Consider the following 6,121-nt stretch of genomic DNA (forward strand, 5'->3'; position numbering starts at 1 on the left):
TATTAGTAAAATATTAGAGGAAGATTCTCCGTGAAGTGAATCAATTGTTCTAGGATTAGGATCCTAATATAAACCAAGTCTCAAGCGCGAAGTGTAATTTGTTTATCAAACTGGGGGGCAGTGCCTCATTTCAATAGCCTCGTCTGTCTAGAGAATGTCCCGTTCAAGTTACCCAAATAATGGTGTTCGTTTCCATTTCATTATACCGATTTTTTTTTCTTTTTTGGTAAACTTTGAACTCTGCCAATCGTTGTAATGAATTTGATACGAGTTCTCAATAAAAAGTAAAGGTTTCCGATGGTTGAACGAGTTATTCTTTGTAATTTATTTGTGAAGCAAGAAGATTGGCTTTTCTTATTAAGCTTTGGTCCCTGCTCTACTAATTTTTTTGCGTTGGGGTGGATGAATGAGCGGAGATTAGGCGGTAGGACTGGTGACAAATGTTCCCACTGAACAGAGAACATAGTTTGTCATTCATATTCACTATCAGTTTGACGCCATGTGTGTTGTCGAATTACTGAGAGGATTATTTGCAACAAAATAACTTAATTATACTGTTAATTTATTGTGTGTCCGGTGGTGTTAGCACAGTGCTTCGTAAGTCCTACAGTCAGGTCATTGCTATCACACAGTTTTTAAGGCAAAAGATAATACATCAACTTGTAATTGTACCTACAATCAACACATCGAGATTTCTATTTCTTGTATTCTGGTGAGGTTGAAGTAACACCATTATAAAACAAAGATAGTCTGCGAATGGGTTTAAGTTGGTTCTAGTCCGCTCCTGTTCTGATGCTCTCCAGTCCCAGTCCAAGTCCGAGTGACAAACAAGTTTTATCTTCTAATAACTTTCCTAGTACAATTCGAATTCTTAAAAATAGTAAAAAATCATAACATCGAGCACGTCCTTAGCTTAAGGGCAAATAGAAAATAGTTTTCACATAAGGGCAAAGGGCTGTTCGCCCCAAATCTTTTTCTTTTTCCTCTTAACTTTCCTACAGAAGACAAGATGTCATAAACAAGTACAACACAGCAATATTACATGTAATCAAGAGCCTGCCACCTCTGTAGCTTTGACCTGAAAACATATCTGCTGACAGACTTGTAACCATATTTACATGAACAGGAGAAAAAAATAAATAAAATCTCGGAATGTGAGGCGAGGCGCTTCTTCAAGCTGCTCCCAGTAATGAAACTCCTTCAGTTTCCTTTACATTTCGAATATCCAAAACTAACGCAGTCCTTAACCACGCATAGAAGTAATTCTAACTCTGAACTCTTTCCCTTTTCTGTCACAATGTATGTATCACTAAAAGCAGAACCGGTGCAAATGACCAATGAATAAGATTTGCAGAAGCTGTAAAAACAAAAGCGAGGATTAGTCATTCACTCAAATTACGTTCAACAACCAATGAGAACACAAAGATATGTTGTCCATGCAGATCCCCATAACCCTGTTAAAATGATGGGGAATTACCAAATCCACAAAGCCATTGAGCAATGAGCATTGATGACATGTAAGTGTCATCTTTAACTTGTGAACAATGTAGAAAAATAAGATGACGAGGAACTTACACGAAGGCAATGGTGAACTTTATGGACTACTACTGGGAGCTTCCACAGCTGGTTTGTCCTCGTTTGGAGGCTGGGAATGTTCCAAAACCACGAATCGTAAAGTAGAAGCTGTGGGAAGAAAGTTTGAGGCAGGAGCAGGAGGCTTGTTTATATGTGGATGTTGTGAAGAGACCACTGGGGAAACAGCAGGGGCAAGATGAAGCTGTCTCTTGACCTTCCCCACCAATTCAACTCGGCAACCTGAAGGTGGATTTCCCTCGAAACTTGTGTCTGGAGCAGGTGAAAGAGCCAGGCGAACTTCATGGTGATGGTGATGGTGATGGTGATGGTGGTGATGGTGGTGGTGATGATGGTGTCGGTGACTTGGATGAGGTAGAGGAGCTGGACTAGGTGACCTGCTATTAAGGGAGTGTTGCATAGCAGAAGAGAGCCGCACCTGCTTGACTCTACCAAAGATTGTGTGATTCAGGCCAAGATTTTTTGCATGAGGACCAGTTATGGTTCGAGCCAACTGTTTCAACCTTGGCAATGGGGGAGAACGATTCCCGATCGCTAGAAGAACAGCTGCCTGAACTGTAGTAGGAGGATAAACTGTTGACCCATATGAATTCACCAAGCTAACATATATATTCTGCATCCACAGATTGTCATCAATCATATACCGCATCGAGATTATCAAATACCCAATATACAAGAAAGAGCACTTCAATGCCTCTGGCCGTCTGAAAAAACATGTCCTAAGCTATATATGTGTGTGTGTACAAAAGGAAGAATTGGCTAAAAGATAAAACTTTTCTCAGATATTTTTATGGTCTTAAACCAGCAATCGTTTTCTGTCCATAGTTATGGTGTAACATCCTTCTCATTAACTAGCTACATACTAAGTATCAGAAATTTGAGAGAGTGTGAATGTTCCCAAACTTTTCAGTCTGTACAATCAGCTATAACTATCATCCTCAAAAGCAAGTGTGAATGCAAGTTGCCATCCTTCTAACACAAACAGTGCATACAAATGTAGGTACATGTGTGTGTCACATACAAAGATTAACAAACACGAAAGTGATATAAACAAACCTCGTATGAAGTAAGATGCAACCCAGCCTTCAATTGTTCCCTTAACTCATCAAAATTCTCTAGTAGTTCATGGATTGAGAAATTTAATGTAAAATTGAAAAAAGTTTGCCTCTGCAGAAGAAATGCGGTCTGCTCTGGGATCACCTTGATTCCTCCCTTGAATTTAAGCACCTCAAAGGAGAAGGGGTCCCCAAATGAGGAGGTCAAGTGAAGAAAGGATTGGCGTAAAACCAATGATAAGAAAGATGATCTAAGCAAACTTAAGCTGGTGTTCGATATATTTGAGGATTTAGAGTCTGACACAACGGAAAACACCACACTTGTTGCGTTTGATTCTGCCAGAGGCTCTAGAAATATAACCACCACCTGCAAAGGAAAAGTGAATGTGTTAGTCAATTGGGAAATAATACAGAGGATAATGCATGAGATAGAGAAAGGTGTATGTACCGTGGTGTTGGGAACCGCTATTTCATCAAAGATACCAAGCTCAATCTGCAGAATGTTTGCTTTGAGCATAGAGACTGGCCTCTGAAGTTTAAAACTAGCCACTACCTCGTGAGCTGTAATACACCTATGTCAGTTTCATAGAGTATTCACTGAAAAATATTGATATACAAAGAAGAGCAGCTGAAACAACCATGAAGTTGCCAACACTTTATGATGGAAACGACAACAATACCATATTAGACCTTTTGAATATCTCACTGCATTTTCATTCCTAAGCAGATATGGGGAATTGTCTAGAAAATCTAAATCAAGAGCCATTGTAACAACGAGGTCTTTGCATTAAACTACGAAAAAGATTGGTCCTTTTCGACTCTTGACAAACAATAACAAGGGATTATAAAGTAATTATAATAATGCAGCTAAATTCACACTAACTATAAATTGTAAAGGGAGACCCTTTCAATGTTTTTTTCTAAAAATTGGCCAATTCTTGTATTAACAGCCCTAGAAAACTGAATCAAGTAAAAAAAAATGTAAAACTCTGACCTTGAATCAACGACTTGAGATCCAGATCTGATCTATGTTTATACCTGGAGGAAAACGGCGGCAAAAGAATATAGCAGACAACAAGACAGCTAGTCCAAACATGAAAACAAGTATACATCTAAACCCAAGAAATTTAGAACAGCAAATAGAAATAGCATTCTGATTTGAATTTGAAAACTGTGATAGTAGTGAAGAAGGAAGTAGATGATTATCTTGTTCAAATTTCCCCATTTAGTAATGATGAGTAGTGGATTTGAAGAGTTGTTTAATGGAGTTCATTATTTGGAGTAACTGCATTGAATTGTTGGAGAAGACAGTGAGAGTTTTTCAAAAAAATGGGTTAGTCTACAGGAAAATAAATGGTAACTGTTAATTTGAGCATTTGACTTATCTCTACACTATATATACGGGTCTTTAGAGGTTTTTCAAGGTCTATTTTAAGGACGAGTTACCGTATGACATGCGAGTTTCGGTTAAGATTCACATATATATATATATATTTCCTAAATATCAGCTTTTTTAGTTTGTCTATTTATGAAATGTACTATCTAATTGTAATATATGATGTTTTATTCTTTCAATACGTATATTTCTATTCTGATGGGCTTTATGGATGGCCCACAACCTATTCCAAATTCTTCCAACTCAATTTGCCATCTCTATTCACGCATAACGCTCTTCCAAATTCCCAATTTCCAACTAATTAATTTTGTAATACTTCATCTTTGAGTGATTTTTGTATCAACGCTCATATAAATAATCCAAACTTTTTTTGCTATTGGTATAGTATTGCTCTTTTTCACATTTCTTGATTCTATTTCTACTATAATCATCAAAGCGTAATTTTTCTTTTAGTTTAAAACACAGCATTTTATTTATTTATTTATTTTTATTTTTAATTCGGTTTCTGCACATTGCTTTTGAACAACGAAAAAATACACCCAACCAAACATTTTTCAACAACCCCAACATTGGCCACAATCCAATTCAAATCAACGACGAAACCAATGAAAATTGAAAGCTCAACATAACTCAACAATCCCAACACATGCCCCACTTAGTCTATGCTTCACAAATTGACCTAGAACATAATAGATTTGAATTAAAATTGCGGAAATACAACCATATTGGGCACATGGATGTCTTTATATACGAGATTACGAGATAACAATAAGTCATTGTCTTTTTTAATTTGATAGAATGAGTCCAAATTATGGCAAACAAATTCCACAACTTATATGGTATTTTCCTTTTGTTCAATGGTTCAACAAATTAACAAAAATAATTATAAAATATACTAAGAGTCATTTCCAGAGTTCCAGTATCAGAGATGAGGCAACCCAGTTTCCAGTTAATTCACTGCTCTGCCTTAAACCATCTAAGAACAGAAACCCCTATTCAACCTTCTAACCCAGTATACTACTGGTTACAAGTCCTATATATCAGCAGAGAAGTTCATGAAAAAAATGACTTGTTTCCATAAAGTTCCAAAGGACTAAAACCAAGTCTAACTCCACGTTCAACACCAAGTACAAAATGCTTAATAAATATGACACTAAAGAATAAAAGGAGAGTTCCACTAATTACATCCAAGAGGAGGAAGTAATTACTTACCCACAGCAAAGTCGACCAATCAAGATTGATGACTTCTAAATATAATAATCCGAGAGCGAATCCGAGAGAGAGAAATATAATAATCATTTGAAACCAATGAAAATTGAAAGCTCAACATAATCAACCCCAACACAATGGAGACCTAGGAAATATCTTAAGAAAATATAGTATGTGTCGTTTAAAAGATTTATGGGCGTTTTTTCAAGATAGATTGTAAGAACATGTTTGATGGAGGAGATATTGGGAGATTGGAGATAACAAGAAGATAGATAGGAAAAATGAGAAAATAGATTTTCCTTTTGTTCAATGGTTCAACAAATTAACAAAATAATTATAAACAAAAAGAAGGGTTATTTGGAGGTACGGTCAGACAAAGGAGAAGGTGACATGAAGCAAGTGGTGTTTTGGGTGACTTTAGAAAAGCGACCTCAAGAGTTCGCTACGCTCACGGATTAAGTATAGAATTTTAACTCGCTATTGTTTTGTGATTGAAGTGTGCTGACGATCTATATGTTCTTTGTGATCCATGCGTTTTTTCATCCATAACACATTCAAGTAATGAGGCAAATAACCCCAATGACATTTTTCTAGGTAGTCCTTTCTCTATGTGGCTCTACATTTCCTCCACCTTAACTTTTCCTTATAGTGGACGATGTTTATAGTTAACCTTTTGCCTTTCCAAATTCCAAAGGCCACCCATTTCCTTTAAATCAAATAATAGTTATGGGGTTTCCTCTAAAACCATATTTTTTTTAGACCTACCCACTGCACCAAAATCAACAATAAGTCTACAAAATATTAAAATTAAAATAAATTTTGGGAGGGCATTTGGGTTTTGAAATTGATAAGGACATTTTTATTGGTT

At 36.4% G+C, this 6,121-nt stretch overlaps 1 pseudogene across 1 annotated transcript; it reads right to left on the minus strand.

The window, feature by feature from the left end:
- Positions 1-942: 942 nt before the first annotated feature.
- Positions 943-4,003, minus strand: LOC147485113 (uncharacterized; annotated as a pseudogene). Its single transcript, XR_015202446.1, has 5 exons — positions 3,643-4,003; positions 3,097-3,209; positions 2,650-3,015; positions 1,576-2,206; positions 943-1,357 (listed from the first exon to the last, which is right to left on the minus strand). The product of XR_015202446.1 is annotated as an uncharacterized LOC147485113 (transcript).
- Between the last annotated feature and the right edge of the window lie 2,118 nt (positions 4,004-6,121).

The sequence above is a fragment of the Coptis chinensis genome, chromosome 7, assembly GCF_015680905.1.
Source record: "Coptis chinensis isolate HL-2020 chromosome 7, ASM1568090v1, whole genome shotgun sequence".
Lineage (NCBI taxonomy): Eukaryota > Viridiplantae > Streptophyta > Magnoliopsida > Ranunculales > Ranunculaceae > Coptis > Coptis chinensis.